Source organism: Emydura macquarii, unplaced genomic scaffold, assembly GCF_026122565.2.
Source record: "Emydura macquarii macquarii isolate MOO-44397 ecotype Brisbane River unplaced genomic scaffold, CSIRO-AGI_Emac_v2 contig_587, whole genome shotgun sequence".
In the NCBI taxonomy this organism is placed as follows: Eukaryota; Metazoa; Chordata; order Testudines; family Chelidae; genus Emydura; species Emydura macquarii.
Genome location: NW_027130724.1, coordinates 15,082,563 through 15,102,684, shown reverse-complemented (window position 1 = coordinate 15,102,684; position 20,122 = coordinate 15,082,563). Strand labels below are relative to the sequence as shown.

The 20,122-nt window shown below is 39.9% G+C and overlaps 1 protein-coding gene across 7 annotated transcripts in view; it reads left to right on the top strand.

Annotated features, from left to right (window-relative positions):
* Window positions 1–20,122, top strand: part of SBF2 (SET binding factor 2) — a 547,042-nt gene that overhangs the window by 273,824 nt on the left and 253,096 nt on the right. Inside the window, exon 1 of one of the 7 annotated variants that reach the window (XM_067540776.1) lies at window positions 14,098–14,220. The exons of the other annotated variants lie outside the window; for them this stretch is intronic. The gene's annotated coding sequence lies outside the window, so the exon portion shown is untranslated. Of the gene's footprint in view, window positions 1–14,097; window positions 14,221–20,122 lie in introns of those variants that run through there. 7 annotated transcript variants of the gene reach the window in all.

The following is a 20,122-nucleotide window of genomic DNA, read 5'->3' as shown; positions in this document are numbered from 1 at the left end:
TTCGTAGGGGAGGAAGAGCTGTTCTGCCCCTTATTTTAATCCCTGACATCAATAATGTCAAGACTACAGCAAAATAATTAACTGTTATATGTCATCCTTGAGTTTCCAATAAGGGGCACAAGTAGGTGTGCACAACTAGGGGCACAACTCAGCCCTGAACAAACTCAGGGTAGTATGAATTGATCAGATGAATCCGTAGTGCTCATTTGAAGTTTTGCTGTAATATCTGTGGACTAAGAAGTGGTGGAAAGGGAGACTTGTTAGAGAAATGCAGAGATCTCGGACCTGTAATGTCTCAGACTGATTCCCTTGAAATTGACTGACATTGTTGAAGAATTGACTGGATTTGCTTTAATCTCCATTGAAAATGATATAGCTGATGAATTTGACTATAGAGAGATCATCGAGAGCTTCAGGCCAAATTCTTATTCTGTTTCTGTGAGTAGGTGGGAGCAAAAAGTTGTGTATCCATGCAAGAGACTTGTATACTCCTATGAAAACTCCTAGGCATGGTACAGGGTGCAGGGATGAGCCTGAAGAGCATGTCCATTCTCTGGAATATAGTCCCCCTATACACTCTCAGCCTATTCCCTTCTTCAGCTCCACTGAGATTTTCAGTTTAAATTACTGTTAACCAAGTTATTGTTGAATGATCCCCAGATGTAAGAGTTGAGAGCACTGTAGATATGTGGAGCTCCTGCAAGGGGAGGGGACCCTATTGCCAAAGAGGGTTTAGAGAGAATGATGGGAGGCCAAATTTTTTCGTTTTTCAGTTCCACAGGGAGAACCTCACCCATTAGATAACGATTAGTTGGAAATATGAGCTATAAAAGTGCAGAACTTGGAATCCCTTGTAGAAGAAGAGCCCTTATAAAGAAAAAATTGGCCTTTTGCCAGCAGGAAAAGTAGAAAAGAGAATATTTTATGACTTCTCAAAAGTTACAGTATTTCACTTCTTCCTGGAAAAGTGTGTTGAAACTTTTGTCACAGCTATGGACATCTTCTTTAATACTGAAATACTATCACACTTAGATGGAGCCACAAGATTTGGAAGTGTGAAACAGTAACAGATAATACGAAAAAGATTTTTTTTTAACATTAGAGAAATTCATTTCTGATATGGTTTGTTTTGGCAAAAGTTATGGGGTAAGTTCTTATTTTATCTTTAGTTTAAAATCTCCTGTTATGTGTAGAATATAAAATAATGTGCTTGTAATTCCATGGTCAAAATTTAAAAGTAATCGTTTTCCAACAATTTGTGGCATCTGTGATTACTGCCGTTTTCCATGATAATTGATCTATGGTAACTGTTGTAACATTTGGCATCTGTTCACTTCTGACAGTTTCTAAGAAGATACTGTCCAGTATAAAGCATAGTACAGCAAGGCTGTGCATATAAATTTCTTTAAATATGCTTGTATGGGAGAAATTGGTGTTATATAAGCCACAATAAATAATGGATTCAGAGATATTAATAATGAAAGAAAGCTACAAGATTGTTTCCTATACACCACTTCTAATAATTTGTCCAGTCTAATTTTAAAAGTTCTAACCAGTACATAGTTCTTCGAGTGATTGCTCATGTCCATTCCACTACAGGTGAGTGCACTCCACCGGTCACGGTTCCTGGAACTTTTTTCCCCTTAGCAGACCCCGTAGAGCTGGCTCTGATGCCCCCTGGAGACCGGCGGGCATGCTGCTGTATATGAGGAGGTGCTCATGGCTGCAATCCTCAGGCCTGTCCCAGGAGGTGCAGCAATCAATCCAGGACCTCCCCTTCGATGGGTCGGCCCTCTTCTCCGATCAGACTGATGCGAAGCTGCACGGTCTAAAGGACTCTAGGGCCATGCTTCACTCCCTGGGCTTGTACACGCCCCAGGCTTCCAGGCATCAGTCACGGCCCGAGGCACAGCAGCAACCTCCGCCTAGGCCCTTTCAACCCTACAGAAATAGGGGGTTTAGAAGATGGAATCAGCCCCCCAGCTCATCCTCAGCCACCCAGCACGGGCCCCCCAGGGCATCGGGCAATCATAGGAGACAGTTTTGATGGTGTGCCCAAGGGTAGCGCCCTAACTGCTCTCCTGGGTCCGCCCTGCCCCTTCCTAAATAGGTTAAGACCCTTCTATCCCAAATCGGCAAAGATCACTTTGGAACATTGGATCCTCAGGATAGTCTCTGGGGGCTACGCCATATAATTTATCTCTACTGCCCCCAACAACCCCATCCTCCGTCCCTCTTCAGGGACCCCTGTCATGAGCAACTCCTCTTGCTGGAGAGGGACACCCTCCTCAACATAAGAGCGGTGGTTATGCTTCCTCAAGGGGGAAGGGGTTCTATTCGAGGTTCTTCCTCATCCCCAAGGTGAAGAGGGGTCTGAGACCCATATTAGACATGCGTCGTCTAAACAAATATGTCAAACGACTCAGGTTTCGCATGGTTTCCCTAGCCTCCATAATCCCTTCCCTGGATCCAGGAGACTGGTATGCCTCCCTCGACCTCAAGGACACATACTTTCACGTGTCCATCCTCCCAGCCACAGGCGCTCCTCCACTTCACGGAGGCTAGCTCCCACTACCAATTTACAGCCCTATCCTTTGGCCTATCTTCGGCTCCAAGGGTGTTCACCAAATGCATGGCAGTAGTGGCAGCCCACCTGAGGTGAAAGGGTGTACAAATCTTCCCTTACCTGGAGGAGTGGCTGATTGGGGGCAGCTCCAGGTCCCAAGTGCAGGAGAGCGTGACCCTCACTTGCTCCACGTGCTGCAGGCTGGGACTGCTCATAAATGAGCAGAAGTCCACACTAACCCCAGTGCAATGCATAGAATTCATTGAGGCCACTCTGGATGCTTCCCAGGCCAGAGCCTTCCTGCCTCAGCCACGTTTCGAGGCGATGGTCTCTCTCATCTCCCAGCTGCACCGATACCCCATGACAATATCCAGATACTGCCTACAGCTGTTAGGCCACATGGCGGTCTGCACGTACGTAGTGAGACTAGCTCACCTGAGGCTCAGGCCGCTTCAGGTGTGGTTGGCCTCAATGTATGTGCTGAGCAGACACCCATTGAATTGGGTGGTCACAGTTCCCCCACCCGTGCAAGCCTCCCTAGATTGGTGGAGGTCTCACAGGGCAATGTTGAAGGGCAGTCCATTCAGGGAACTGGTCCTGTCGGTCACTGTAATCTCCAGTGCCTCGGATGGGGGATGGGGAGCCCACATCAGCACCAACCTGAGCACTCAAGGGCTCTGGTTGGGGGAGGAGAGGTACCTAAACATCAGTGGGAAGGAGCTGAGGGCTATTCACCTAGTGTGCAGGCTGTTCCTCTGATTCCTGACAGGCAGAGTGGTGCAGGTGCTGACGGACAACACCACAGCTATGTTTTATATAAACAGGCAGGGAGGGGCACGCTCCTCGGCTCTCTGTGAGGAAGCTACCCGTCTGTAGGACTTTGCCGTGAGGAACGACTTCCACTTGACTGCCTCTCACCTCCCGGGAGTGAGGAACGATGAGGCAGATCACCTCAGCAGGTCATTTCTACTCTGCCACGATTGGTCGCTGCACCCAGAGGTCGTGACTACGATCTTCCAAAAGTGGGGAGTTCCCCAACTGGACCTATTCGTGTCGGCCTGGAATGTGAAGTGCCCAAGGTTCTGCTCGCTCCGGAGTCATGAGACCGGGTCAATTTCTGACACAGTCCTCATCGACTGGACAGGGACCTTCATGTACGCGTTCCCGCCCATTCCGCTCCTGCCCAAGGTCTTACTGAAAATAAAGAGGGACAGGGCAGATGTCATACTCATCGCCCCAGCGTGGCCGAGACAGCACTGGTTCAGCATGCTTCTGGACCTTTCGATTGCTCCGCCCATGGAGCTCCCGAGACAGCACAACCTTCTCTCCCAGGACCATGGTCGCCTGTTGCACCTGGACCTGGACTCCCTGAACCTCACGGCCTGGAGGCTCTGTGGCTGACAGAGGGAGAGAGAGCCAGCTCAGTGCAGGTCCAGCAAGTCCTGCTTGGCAGCAGGAAACCTTCTACACAGGTTGTGTATCGGGCTGTGTGGAAACAGTTTACCTCTTTGGCAGAGTCCTGGGGCATTCCGCCCAGCCTCTCTTCTCTGCAGGCAATCCTGGAGTACCTGCTCCAGCTAAAGCTCCAGGGTCTGGTGCTGGCCTCGTTGAAGGTTCATTTGGCAGCCATTTCGGCCTTCCATCAGTCGCTAGAAGGGAGATCCCTGTTCTCCCATCCCATGTTGGTCAGGTTCCTCAAGGGGGTGGAGAGGCTGTATCTGCAGGTCTGTAACCCGGTGCCTCCCTGGGATCTCAGCCTGGTCCTCTTGAGACTCACGGGGCCCCCCTTTGAACCCATGGCATCATGCCCTCTGCTCATGCTTTCATGGAAGATAGCCTTCCTGGTGGCCATTACCTCAGCTAGGAGGGTCTCCGTAATTAGGACCTTGACCTCGGAGCCCACTTATACAGTATTCTATAAGGATAAGGTGCAGTTGAGGTCGCACCCAGCCTTCCTGCCCAAGGTGGTTTCCCAATTTCATTGTAACCAAGATATTTTTTTCCTTGTGTTTTTTCCCAAACCGCACAGTTTGGAAGAGGAGAGGAGATGGCATTCGCTGGATGTGAGACAAGCCATGGCCTTCTACATCGAGTGTACAAAGCTGTTCCAGAAATCGACGCAGCTCTTTGTTGCGGTGTCGGACCAGATAAAAGGCTCACTTGTCTCCACCCAGTGCATCGCCTCGTGGATTACATTATGCATCAAGTTGTACTACGAGCAGGCGAGGGTGCCGCTTCCGGGAACCATCACAGCGCACTCAGCTAGAGCTCAAGTCTCGTCTATAGCCTTCCTGGAGAGGGTGCCCCTGCAGGACATCTGCAAAGTTACCACCTGGTCGTCGGTGCATACCTTCACATCTCACTATGCCATGGTCCAGCAATCAAGAGAGGACGTGGGATTCGGCAGAGCCGTGCTGAGGGCAGCTCACTGGTAACTCCTACCCACCTCCAACGTATTGTTGGTTAGTCACCTCTAGTGGAATGGACATGAGCGATCACTTGAAGAAGAAAACAAGGTTACTTATCAGTAATTCATGTTCTTTGAGATGTGTTGCTCATGTCCATTCTGCAACCCATCCCCCGTCCCTGTTGCCGGAGTTGGCAGAAAGAAGGAACTGAGGGAGCGTAGGGCCAGCAGTGTCTCATATACTGCGGCATGCACGCAGGATTCCACGGAGCACCAGAGCTGGCCCTACGGGGTCTGCTAAGGGGGAAAAAGTTCCGGGAACCGTGCACTCACCTGTAGTGGAATGGACATGAGCAACACATCTCGAAGAACAGCAATTACTGGTAAGTAACCTTGCTTTTCCCCTCTCTTGCTCTTTCTTTCCATTCTTAGGTGTTGCCAAGGTCAGACAGCTGTTTTTTTAAATGAGAAGCTCCTACTGCTGCCTGCTTTAGGTGAGGAAGGAAGTAGACAAGGAGGTTGAAGAAGCTGTAGGTACATTCCCCAGCAAGGGCTGCAGCTCTTTGGAAAAGAAAAGTTCACTTTTTCCTCCCCTCCTGCCTCAGCCCAACACCCAATGAGAGCCATGGTAGATATGTATGATACTTTGTGTCTCAGCTGAGGCCTGTCCCAATTCTAAACATCAGAAGAGTTGTGGTGGGAGATAGTTGTGCCTTACATCATGTAAAGATGCACATTTTTTCTGTATTTCTGAGATCATATGGCATATTACTTTTTCTAAAATGAAGTAAACTAGTCCATTCAAATGTGGGTTGTATCTCTCATCGCAAGAACTGTTATCTTCTTTTTAAAGCCAAGGGAAAGATCTATGTTTCTGATGCCATTTTTACAGTAATAATCTATTTATACTAACATTAACTTTCAACTCTTGTTTACTTTTAATAAACCCCAGATGTTAATACAATCGCTATGTCTGTCTATTCACAAAGAATGTGAATGATAAAAGAGCACTGAAAAGATGAAACATAGGCTGTTTCCATACATTCTCTCCTTCTTGTTCCCTTTTTATGCAGTCTTGTGATGAGTCAAAGGCAGAGAAAGGGTTAGTCCAGGAAGAGGGAACATTTTCACTACGCTCATCCGTCAGTGCCTTTATTTTTCTAAGCTGAAATCTAATCCTTTCCTTGAATACGTAGTTGAGCTTGGCTGAACGCTTTTGTGGAGCTGGCAACAGTGCTCATAGAGTGGCGTGTTCTAGTCATATGCCCCTGTGCAAAGTCACACAGCCTCTCTTCCTCTCCCAACCTAGGGATAAGTCATCTGATATTGTTCAAGTAGTAGTCTCCAATGTGGTGGTTTGTTATTTCCCTGTTCAATGATTTGTGATCCCATCCAGTGTCAGTGGATAATAAATAAGAAATGTAACACAAATGCTGACTATCCTGGTCTTGTGAAATAGCATTTTTAGATTTTTCCCTTCCAACACAAGTCATTGTTTGATCATATTATCCTGCGGTATCTTTATGTATATACACACACATTAATTTCTAACGAAAAATAGATTATTAGAGAAATATTTTTAAGATGAAGTCACCTTTTAAAATAGCTTTTTATGTAGGAAGTATATGTGCAACTTTATACATCATTACAGCGTATGTACAAAAAATACAATACTAACAGTTACAAAAATAAATGTCATGTGTTTAGAGAAACGTTGTGCAATGCTATACTCATTACTTTTTCATTTTGGCCAAGTTAAAGGATGATCCTCCCTATGCCATCCAGGACATATTGTTTCTGAGTATAAAAATAACTTTTTTTAGTTGGGCATTAAGGTACATTGGGGAAAATAGTCCCAAAATTTTTGTTTAATAATAAACCATTAAACATTAAAGTGAAACATTTTAAAGAATAGACTAATTCTTTTTATTTAAAAAATGTATTAATACATCAAGTGATGATAAATTGAGAAGAGGCAGATTTGTAGCCGTTCTCCCTCACTCCCCTCCAAAAAAGTGATGTCAGCAGTAAGGTTTGGGCTGGAGCAGTAGCAGCCAAATAATGTATTTCAAAAGTTGAACTCAGCCAGCATGAGGACTTCTGACAATCTCTCATGTCCAGGAGCTTTTCCTGCTTCTCTTAGTCCTTTGCTCAGCTGATAGACATCCAAGGCATGTAGAGAAGTATTAACACATAGGAGAAACCTGTCCAGAGCTGCTAAATTCCATCCAGAGGCTTAAAGGAGATTTTGATTAGGTCTCTTCCTTTTCCTCTGGTGCAATTCCATTGTTGTTAATGAAGGTTCTCCAGTGATGATTTGGGACAGTGGTTTCAGATGTAATTTATAGTAGGATTTTAAATGCTAACTTTCTTTTAGCTGGAGCTCTACTCCTGTACAGACTTTCATTATTTTTATGCATGAACACAAACTCTGGAACCTTTCCATTTAGCATGGTAGCAGCATTACTTGAGCTTTCTTCATGTGGTTTCATATTAAGAATAGATTCATGTTTAACATGGTTTCCAAAGACTGAACATACTTGATAGATTGGGAGTCAAGAGACCTAGGCTATGCTGTTAAGTTGCTGCATGGACCTGAGGAAGTTGCTTAAGCTCACTTTGCGACTTATTTTTCTTATCTCTAAAGAAAAATACTTACACAGATACTTACAGATACTTACACAACCTATTTAAGTGCTTGGGTAACTATACATAAAAAGCACTGTATAAATCTTAAGTAATATAAGTAATAACTGACCTAAAACACAATATTTATACTGCTGGTGCCAAATATTGTCAGTTTTCTTACCATTCTTATAATAAGATTTTTGTTTTTAAAAATATAGGACCAGATTCTGCTCTTTTACATCAGTAGAACCCCATTGACAACTGAATTTGTGCAGTAGTTTGGTTATTTTCTGTTTCTGCAGATTGAATATATGAATATTCTGCAGAGACAATATTTGAGAGAATCTCACTTTTGTTACGATAAAAGTAATACATTGGTACACAATTTAGTTTTTCAACAAAACACGTAGGAACATACTTAAACCCATCCCTTTTCAACTCAACTCTTAGGGTCTGATTCCAAAGGCTATTGAAATCAACAGGAGTGTTTCCTTTGACTTTAGTGATCCTTGGATCAGGTACTTTTGCACATTCCTAAATGCTTTACTGAATGGGGGCCTTAATGGCTACCTGAGAAAAACCATTCTGTCCAAGGAAAAACATAATAGTCATAGTGACAGAGGAATGACAGAACAGGTCATACTTGTGGGGGAGTGGCACTATGAGTGAAAGAAAGCAGAGAGTCAAGTATAGTAAAAATCTTAAATGAATCAAACTGTACCATAGAATCTCTCTATGGATAGAAATTCCATGCCTGAATAATAATTGTATAGCAGTAGGAAATACTACTGACCACATGATCACGATGGTGACTGTGATTGTGAAAGGATCAGGGAGATTAGAGAAGTTGCAAAAACATCAAACCCCCCAAAATGGGAGGGGAGGAGGGATTTCAATTATCCACATATTGACTGTGAACGTATCACCTTAAGGATAGGATGCAGAGATAAAATTTCTAGACACCGTTAATGACTGCTTCTTAGAGTAGCGAGTCCTGGAATCTACAAGGGGAGAGGCCATTCTTGATTTAGTCCTAAGTGGAGGACAGAATCTGGTCTAAGAGGTGAATATAGCTGAACTGCTCAGTAATAGTGACCATAATGTAATTCAATTTAATGTCCTTGTAGAAGGAAAAATACCAAAGAAACCTACCACAGTAGCATTTAACATCAACAAGAGGAATTACACAAAAATGAAGAAGCTAGTTAAATGGAAATTAAAAGGAAGAGTCACCAGAGTGAAATGCCTGCAAGCTGCCTATAAACTATTTAAAAACACCGTAATAAAAACATTTAGCTCAAACTACATGTATACCCCAAATAAAAACAAACAGTAAAAGGACCCCCCAAAAAAGTAAAACAGAGTAAATGAGTAGATTTAGAGAGAAAAAACATCCTTTAAAAATTGGAGGTCAAATTCTACTAAGGAAAATAGAAAAGAACAACCTCTGGCATGTCAAATGTAATAATATAATTAGGTAGGCCAAAAAAGAATTTGAAGAACAAATAGCAAAAGACACACAAACTAACAGCAAAAAATTTTTTTAAATGCATCAGAAGTAGTTAACTTGCTTTAAAAAAAAAAATTTACTGTGGTCACTGGATGATGAAGGTGCTAAAAGAGCACTCAAGGAAGGACCAGGCCATTGCAGAGATGCTAAATTAATTCTTTGCATGAGTCTTCACTGCAGAGGATGTGAGAGAGATTTCCACACCTGAGTCATTCTTTTATGTGACAGATCTGAGGAACTGTCCCAGAGTGAGGTGTCAGTAGAGGAAATTCTGGAATAAATTGATAAATTAAACAGTAGTAAATCATGAGGACCAGATTGTATTCACCCAAGGGTTCTGAAGGAACTCAAATATGAAATTGCAGAACAACCAACTGTGGTATGTGACTCAGATGACTAGAGGATAGCTAAAGTAACACTGATTTTTTTTTTTTTAATTTCAAAAGGCTCCCAAGACAATCCTGGCAACTACAGGCTGGTAAGCCTAACTTCAGTATCAGGCAAATTGATTGAAACTATAGTAACTATAGAATTACTATAATAATTCTATAGAAATAGAATTATCAGACATTTAGATGAACGTGATTTGTTGGGAAGAGTAAAACACAGCTTTTGTAAAGAGACATCATGCCACCCCAATGTATTAGAATTTTTTGAGGTTATCATCAAACACTATGACAAGGATGATCTAGTGCATATAGTGTGCTTGGACTTTAAGAAATTTTTTGACAAGGTCTCAACAAAAGCTCTTAAGCAAAGTGGGCAGTCATGGGATAAGAGAGAAAGTCCTCTTATGGGTCAGTAACTGGTTAAAAGATAGAAAACAAAGGGTAGAAATAAATGGTCAGTTTTTCACAGAGGAGAAAGGTAAATAGCAGGGTCCTCCAAGGATCTGTACTGGGATCGGTGCTCTTCAACATATTAATAAATGATCTGGGAAAAAGGGGCAAAGTTTGCAGACAATACAAAATTACTCAAAACAGTTAAGTCCAATACTGACTGCAAAGAGTCACAAAAGAATCTCACAAAGCTGGGTAACTGGGCAATGAAATGGCAGATTAAATTCAATGTTGGTAAATGCAAAGAAATGTACATTGGAAAACATAATCCCAATTTATATATACAAAATGATAGGGTCTAATTTAGCTGTTACCACTCAAGAAAGAGATATTGGAGTCATTATGGATTGTTCTGTGTAAACATCTGCTCAGTGTGCAGTGGCAGTCAAAAAAGCTAACAGAATTTTAAGAGTCATTAGGAAAGGGATAGATAATAAGACAGAAAATATCATAATGACACTATATCGAACTGTGCTGTGCCCACACCTTGAATACTTGTAACCTCATCTAAAAATAATATATTAGAATTGGAAAAAGTACCTAGAAAGGCACCAAAAATGATTAGGGGTATGGAATAACTTCCATATGAGAAGAGTTTTTAAAAGACTGGGACAGCTCAGCTTAGAAAAGAGACAACCAAGGGTTGATATGATAGAGAAATGTAAAATCATGATTGGTGTGGAAAAAGTGAATAAAGAAGTGGTGTTTACCTCTTCACATAACACAGGAACCAAGGGTTACCCAATGAAATTAATAGGCAGCAGGTTTAAAACAAATGTAAGGAAGTACTTCTTCACACCATGCACAGTCAACCCTGTGGATTTCATTGCCAAGGGATGTTGTGAAGATCAAAACAATAACAGGATTAAAAAGAATTAGATAAATTCGTGGAGGTAAATTCAATTATAAGTTCAGTGGCTATTAGCCAAGATAGTCAGGAATGCAGCCCCATGCTCTGGGTGTCCCTAAACCTCTGACTGGGACTGGACGATGGGATAGATGACTTGATATTTGACCTTTTCTATTCATTCCCTCTGAAGCATCTGGTACCAGCCACTGTCGGAACACAGGATACCGACCTAGATGGACCAATGATCTCCAGTACAGTCCCTTGTGGGGATGCAGTTATATTGATATTGAAGTGCCTTATGCTGGTATGATTTAACTCCCCTTCCCATGTAAGAACAGCCATATTTGTATATAGCATCTTTTTCCTGCTACTGCATGCAGACTAGGTCAGTTGTACCACTTGATACTGGTATAGTTACAACTTTTGCATGTAGTTAAGCCATTAGAGTATTTTAGAACTTTTCCGGTTATTCTGCCATACTCTATTTGTACTGTAAACATATTTTGCACTTTTGATGACTTATAAAGAAGAAACAAAGACGATTTCTCTGATTTTTTTTTTTTTTTTTTTTTTTTTGGATGAGTGGGCTCTTACTAACAAACAGTAAGTTAGCACTGTTCAATTGTTCACATGCATTCTTCAATATTTGACACCTGGCAAACTTTGAAAACATTTTTCTTTGCATATCGTATGCTCTATATTTCCATTCAATACACTCCATTTTCAGTTATTTCCTGTAAAACATCAGACGAATCATAAGGAATCAATATCTGAGAACTGTGAAATACAGGCTATATACTAGATTTTCTAAAGGTTCATCCTTTGACCAGGATAAACTCTTGCCCTAGGGCCTGTATTTTATGATCCAGTTACTGTTGCCTCTGCATTTGAGAATTCTCAAGTTTATAGAAGAGAGGAAGGGCTGTTGTGGATGGATCAGTCTGATGTTGGGTCTGTCTTTATAGTGGAACATGGTCTAAAATAGAAGTAAAACAAATCTGGACATTATAAAAATTGCCATGGGAAACAGTATAAAACCTATATAAAATACTGGAACTGCATTGAACTATGCCAATTTAGACCAGCCTTTACTCTAAAACATATGATTTAAACATATTTATCATGAGAAGTGTTGTTTTTCAGGATTCTGAGGAAGGTGGACCTTAATTTTTCTGTTCCGTAAAAATATTTACTTACTTTTTGCATGGTAACACATGTCAGTGAAAGTGAATAAAGGCACTAGAATTTATACACGTCTATATTTCAAGGGGAAAACAAATGCAATCTATACTTTTTCTACACCAAAGTAAATAAAAGAAATTGTATTATAAGATAGGCCACAAGCCAGTAGCTATTTCTCAACCGGCTATTTAATTTGCATATACAAATGCTCATTAGAACTGTGCCAAACGTGACCATTTCACGTCATGAAACCTATGCAAAGTGGCAGGTTTTTTGGTAAACCTCAAAATTCCTTTTATTTTTGGTTTGTATAGAATCTCAGGTCCTTCTGTTTTTCCCAGCAATGGTTTAAGAGCTTTTGGAGCAAGTATATATATCCTCAAAAGAACTAGCGCCAACTTTGAGATCAGGAGTGTTATGTATTTGTACTGTGCTGCATACTTGCCAAGAAACCTTCTGCTTTGTTGAATTAGTTAAATATGTAGGAAAATATGTTTCACATACTCCAAAAGTTGTATGTTATAATCAGTTGCATAACTAAAACAGCTGAGAGTACTTTTGTATGTAGACTCATTGAGCTCCAGGTGCAGAATCTGGCTCTTAACACTGAACTAGTGAGGATATTTTAAATAAATAAATATTTGCTCTTGAGTATGTTTGTTGACACTTTGGGGAATGTGTTTATTAAAATATTCCTTTTTTCTTTGTTTTAATTCTGCTATAGAAGGGGAAATTATAATATACAAACTCCCAAATAACATATCCTATATTAAATTCTATTCTATATTCCAAAGTGTATATTAAATTATGGTATTAAAGGGAAAAGATATTCAACATAAATCCTGATGTGTATATACATTCTAGTATTACTGGAAAACATTATTTAAGGTTCACTGCACAGCGAGTGTGTTGCTGGCTTCAGCTTGCTGACTAAAATATTCTAATGTCTTTGACACAGATCAGAAGAATTACTTGTCCTTAATACTTTATTTTGTTTAGAAACAATTTATAGGAAATTAAACAGTGTGTATTTTAATCTGCAAACCATGTTATATGAAGTGGCCAACCACAGTGTTTTGAATGCAATAAAATGCATAGTTGCAGGATGCATTAAGTACACTCCTGGTGTGAGGCTTTGTGTCTCATCTGGAATTGCCCAACCTCAAGTTTGTCATGGATCTGCAGTGATACAAACCCTTCGGCAATTTTCATTCTGGTTTACCAGGATCTTTTCAACTGTTTATTAAATTGTTTGAAAACTTTTCACCACAAGTCACTCCTTTTCCCCTCAATCCAATAGACCTGTTTGAGTGGGCAAATTTTGTACTTGAAATTTGTTGAAGTTTAACGCCGTGCCCAGTGAAGTGAGATCAGGAGTGACAGTAATAGTGTGCTAGCTCAAGTCACCCCTTGTCAGTCTTTGATCCTGCCAAAGTATATCCTTTCTAATTATGGAACCTGACACTGCATATTGCATGAGTATAGCTGCAGGCATATATTGTACTTTTAAATTAAATCTCAGTGGCTAGTAAGCTGTGATGAGCTCTATAACTAAAGAGAGAGAGAATCTGCTATTTAAGCTTTCCAAATAGATTTGTGTTGACTGTCAAAAGAACTACTACAGATTCCCCAGAGATTTGATTTGGCATTTATTGCTAACTGGAGTTTGCTGCTAGAGCAGCAGAACGAAAAAGGGTTTTTGATGTCCTTTGAAGTAAGGGAAATAGTAAAGGGATATTGCAGCAACAAGTGTATTAGTAATGGAACAAGCTTCTTTGATACTGTAGTTTAGCTGTGTTGCAAAACAAGAGCACTTCGTGGACAGACTCACAATTGTTGCTGCTTGTGTTCAGTTTAGATTTAGAAGATCATTGACAAACTTATCTGGCACACACTTCTCTGTCATGTATGGCTACACTGTGAGAGATTTGATTTCAGTCCATATAAGACTGGTTGTGTCGTGTCATCTGTTAAAATGTTAGATTCTCAAATGTGTCAGGATTTTGTGATCAAGATTTCCGGTATTGTCACCCTTTGTATTATGACAGCCGCCAGGAAACGTGTGTAACAGGATGCTGATTTACCTATGACCTAATCTGAAGCTGCATTACCAACTGATGAGTTTGTTCTAGTAGAACAGAAGACACAATGATTCTGGAAGTGAAATACAAAGCATGCAAGGAAATGGTATCCGGAACAAGCAAATACTGACATTAAAGAAAATAAACTGGATGCTATGTACGTGATAAAGTACTGTACCTGTAAATAAGTTATTTTTCTGTTAAAAGGAAGATGACCTTTCAAATATGATGGGAAAGGCATAAAAATCTAAGCTGAGATTTACTTCCTGACCGTTACGTGAAAATCTTAGATAACAATTTCTTCTAAGCTAATTAACAATCAGCAGAGTCTGAAGACAGCACGCACTTTCTTAGCTAATGCTTACCATCTGTCTCAGGTGAATTCCAAATTGGAATGTTAAGGCTTTCCATTTTATAAATGGGCCTAGTAATATACCTGTCAGAATTACAATTAAGTACTGTTATCCAGTGGCGTAAATGGTTTAAGTCCCACAACAAGAAAACAGCTTGTAAAACGTCATAAGGTAAAGATTCTGGCCTTTAGTGGTACAACATACTAAAAAATACAACTTTATTTGAATTCATAACCTTCCTTTGTATTTTTATTAGGGGTGAATCCAGGGACAGGTTTGTGGGGGGTTTCTCCCTATTATATCTATGCGAGCTGTACTAGAATGTGTCCTTGCAAATCTTTAACCGTCAGAAATTCAGTGTTAATTGCTGTGCCAAAGACTATCAAAAACATCTGTCTTTTAACAGATATCCATATAATTAAAATCTTACTGATTGGTGCCTATCCTTCTCCTTCCCTATCTTTAGGTGATTATATCTGCTTTCACAGCTTTGAATATCATGTTTATGCTGATTACTCACAAATCTACATTTCCACTGCTGACATATCTTCCTCTATCCAATCCTATATCTGAGCCTGTCTTTCTGACATCAACTTGTGGCTATACTGCCAGTAGTTTAAAATAAATATGAGTATAACTCAGTTCCTTGTCTGCCTCTCAAGCCTTCCCCAGTGCTTCCATTTTGGTTACCATTGATAATGTTGTCATCCTCCCAGTTGCTCAGGCACATCATTTTTTTATTCTACCTTCTCCATGTAACCATACATTCAGGCTGTATCTAATATTTACCTCTTTTATCTTCATAACATCTCAAACATCATCTGGCTTTTTTCTCTGTCCAGATAGCCAAAATTCTCATCCAGGTCTTTATCATCTCATGTTTTGACTACTGTAATCAGCTCCCCTCTGTCATTGACTGTCATCTTGCCTCCCTGAAGCTCATTCAAAAAGCTACTTGCCAACATTATCTTCCTTTTTCATTGCTTTAATTGTGAGCTTCCCTTTGAGTCCCTCCACTGCCTCCTCCCTTCACTACCCCCATCAAATGTAAGCGTCTAGATCTCACCTTTAAGGCACTTCATGACTTAACCCTGCCCTTCCTGTGAGATTTATTACTACTTTGTATTGTCAACCACAGCCTTCGCTCTGCTGGTGTTCATAGCCTTTGCCACCCATTGGGTAACTTTTCCCTTAAGCACCTCAGTGCTTTCTCCCATGCTGTCAATTGTGCAAGACACAAACTCCCTGGAAATCTTGCAAAAGCCAGCATATTGTCCCTTCAAGTCCCCCCTCACTTCTGCCATAATGCGAGCAGAACAATTCTGGGTGACAATGGCTACACTGACATGAGAATATCCTTGGTATTATTGTTCCCTGGTCCTCTCCCCTCACCCAGTCTGTTTTATTTCAACCCCTTTTTGTGTCTTATCATTACCCTCGTTCAGCAGTTCTCAACCAATTTACCCTTGTGGGTTGCATATGCAGCTTTCTGTGTGTTACGTGGGCAACATCCACACAATATATATATATAATATATACACCTGTATGGCCCTGAGGATGTCACATGGGATGCAGCTGTGTGCTGATTGTGCCACAAGTGGCCTGCGAGCTGCAGATTGAGAACCACTGCCCTGATTAGTGACCTTTTTAGGTCAGGGACCGTCTCTTTACAGCACCAAACACAGGAATCTTTGAGTAAGGCCTGTTGGTGTTAATGTAATGCAAATATTTATAAATATTTTAACTCACAGGTGTTTCACTGTACTGAGTCACAGTAAACTGGTTGCATGAGAGCCTAAGACACAATCTTATGATTAAATTAAGAGTATTAATTAATAGTATTTTTCTTAATTTTATTTTTTTTCCTTTATATAACTATGCTACACAGGAACATTGACTGTGCCAAGGAGATAAAATTAGAATGACTGAATTGACACTTCAGATGATTTTGCTGTATGCCCAGTTTTCTAATTTTTCATTTTAATTAATTGTCTCTAGCCCTTAGATGGCAAAGATAGCCTTCATACTGTAGCTGAAATAAACACGGATAAGTATTAACATTTAAAAATTCTTTTTAAACATTGCATTTTAAAATTAGCCTTTCAAAATCACTTTGATAACTTATGGTTCGCTGAAGGTATCCCCAAATACAGCATTCTATAATGTCACAAATATAGATTGTATAGGTTGGATTTAGATTTCTTCATTTTTATTGCTCCTTCTGGGATATCATCAGTGAACCAGCCAGTGTCAAGAGGATTTCACAATGGGGGAAAAAGGTAACATGCATATCTGCACAGAACACCTCATGCAGTCTTATTTGAGGAAATATACAACACATAAAAATAGGCTTTTACTCAGTTTTCATTTTTATTTTAGCAGTTTTACATTTAATATAGACCTCTTTCTATAGAAGCAACTGTTTTTTTCATGTTTAACAAATATTAACTAAATATTGTTGTCCATCTGCTCAGTGATAATTTCATTATATCGCCCTGACTCAACAAAGCAATTAAGATTAACGACATGTTTAAGTAAGTACTTTGCAGAATTAGGGTTTGACTGAAGACAGTTTATCCAGGAGCATTGTGATAACTGTCTTTGTTGTTGTGTTCTTTGCTTGTGTTTGATTCCATTATTACACTCTTTCAGTAGTTAAGTACCTTAGGAAAAACTTCGTAGTCTGTAGACAGGAAACAGACAAGTTTGCAGTTTCTTGTGTATCCATACACTTTCCTGTATGCAATACAAGAGTAATACTATTCTCATTCTTTGATATTTTCTAAGGTGATGTCTGTTTTCTACTTCTGAGTTCTCTCAGAACTTAATTTTGTTAATTCTGAAGTTGTCTTCCCCAGGAATATTTTTTTTCATCTTAATCTTCCTTGCCACTTGTTCATTTTCTTGATTTTGTCTTTTTCTACCTCTTGGTGAATGTGGAATATTTGTGACTCTTTAGTATTATTTTTATGTAGTAGAAATAGTTTATGCTATTAATAACATTTTCTTGATTGAATTTCTGTTATTCAGGAGAGAGAACATAAATTGTATCCCAGTCTTATAACTGTATCCCAGTCTTAGATTGTCTTGTAACCCCATTGAAGTTTTTTTTTTTTTTTTTTTGCCTTTGGATATCCCAATCAAATAACCTAATTCTTTCTGACATTCTCTATGACTCTTTTTCAATGAGGATTTTGTTCAGTACAACATATGCAGGAATCTCTTCCATGCATTGATATGTGTTCACATTGGCATTATCTTACAAGTTGTTAGATATTTTACTTAGGTTTTTGCCAAATATCCCTTGACCATTCTTAGCTATGAGAAAAGATGGTACTCATACATAACATTTGATCCACATGTTGGGCCATATCCTCAGCTGGTGTAACTTGGTGTACTGTTGAAGTCAGTGAAGTTATGCTGGTTTACAGAGAGCTAAGGATATGGCTTATTATTTTCAAATTAACCATTACCAAAGTAATTAGTAATTAATTAAAAATTTTCCTATGACTTTTGTGCTATTGAAAGGTGCTAGATTTGTAACTTTGGGGCCAGACTTATAAAGGTATTTAGGCATCTAATGATACAGATAGACACCTGGTGGTGTTTTAATAGATTCAGAGATTATAATGACAGAAGGGATCATTGTCGTCATATAGTCTGACCTCCTGTATAACACTGTCCACACAGCTTCCCTGAATTAATTTGTTTGAACCAGAGCACATATTTTAGAAAAACATCCAGACTTGATTTTAAAATTGCCCATGATACAAAATCCACCACAGCCCTGGGTATATTGTTCCAAAGGTTAATTACCTTCACTGTTTAAAAAAAAAAAAAAAAAAATTTACTTACTTCTAACGTAAATTTGGGTAGCATCAACTTCCAGCCACTGAATCTTCATTATTTCTTTGTCTACTAAGTTGAAAAGGCCTCAGTTATCAAATTACTGTTCCCTCTGTGGATACTTATAGACTATGATCAAGTTATCCCTTAACCTTCTCATTATTAAACTAAACAGATTGAGCTCCTTAAGACTTTCTCTATTAGACATTTTTAAAAATTGTTTAACCATTCCTGTAGCTTTTCTCTGAAACCTCTGCAACTTATCAACATCCTTTTTGAATTGTGGACACTAGAACTGGACTCAGTTATTCTAATAGTGGTTCACTAGTGCCAAGTATGAAAATCTCCCTACTCCTATTCAATATTCCCTGTTTATACATCCAGAGATAGCATTTACTATCTTGAAGGACATGTTTCACTGAGAAGAACTGTTGAGTTGATTATCCACCATGATACACAAGTCCTTTTCAGTGTCATTGCTTCCCAGAAGTACTGGCCAGGCACAGTGCTATGTAGCTTCCAATATCAGGTGAGATTGGGTGCATTCATTTTGGTTTGGCTATAGGCACCTAACTCCTGTCTACATCTTTAGGCACCTAAAACCTTTAAAAATCTGGCCTCTGGAGACCTGTAGTTTTTATTTATGCATGTATTAAGTTCAGCACAAGCAGATGTTGTACCAGTTTCCTCCCACTGTTCTGCCATCGTGCCTTAGCTCTGATCTGGAAGAGGCTATCAATAGGTTGTGCAGTCTCTATGCCCATTCATTTCTTTGCCCATCTGCTGAGAATGCTAACAAGAATGCCAGCTGCGCTATTAGTTTTTGTGATGTGGACACTTTTGTACTAGGAGCCAGACCGAGTCCACAAAACTAATTTCCAGCAGGTCACAAACCAGTTACTTCATATCACTAGTGACCCAGTCTTGATTTGAATATATGACCTAGACAGGTTAATGTTTCCTGTGCTCTTGTCAATCTCCTGAGTCACTGAGTGCTATTTTCAAATAATAATGATTACTTTTGTAAAAAAGAATTGTAGTGGTTGAAAGGTTCTTAAAAGAACATTTCTGAAGTTATAAATATCAGTTGTTGTCTTGTGAATAGTTGTCTAATTCATACGTGCCAAACAGTCTGAAAGTATTTTGAAGTGCTGGCACACTGCAGTGTCTATTTTTGAGTTGCATGAACAGGTCAGCAGTCCCTTACGATTCCTCCTTCACATCAAATTAATATTTTTGATTTGCTAGGAGAATGAATAAAGAAACGTTTTGGCTGGTTAAACTTGTCATAAATAATTTTTATAGCATTTGTCCATTTTTCCTGAAGTTTTGACACTGTAGGACAAAATATTTGCCAAAACCAGTAATTTTGCATTGCTCAAAATGGCATTTTTTGACAGAGGGAACTCAAAGTTTCCAAAAATGTAGAAATGTTTTAATAAAGATTCCCTTCCTCCCTCTGAGGAATATAGACTTATTATGGGGAAATGGTCAGTCTGGTTAACTGACTGGTATCAGACCCTCAGGTTCTGGAACCCACATTCCTTATTGAAAAAAATAATCAACACACTAGTCAACTATCCCTCAAAAACAAAACATTTCTGTTCAGGCACCAGGTATGGGACGACTCTAGGGATGTTCTGTGGATTACCAGTAGGAGGGTCACAGAGTTGCACCTGATACATACCTTGGGGCTTCTCAGGTCTGGAACCCTGACATCTGGGAAGAAATATCCAAACTACAGACAGTTTCTATTTTATATATTTGTGATGCTTTGGGGTTCCACCCCAACCAGTAAGGGGTTGTGTGACTGCCCGCCCAGCAACCCTGGGTATATCTGTATTGTGGGGCCTTGGTTCA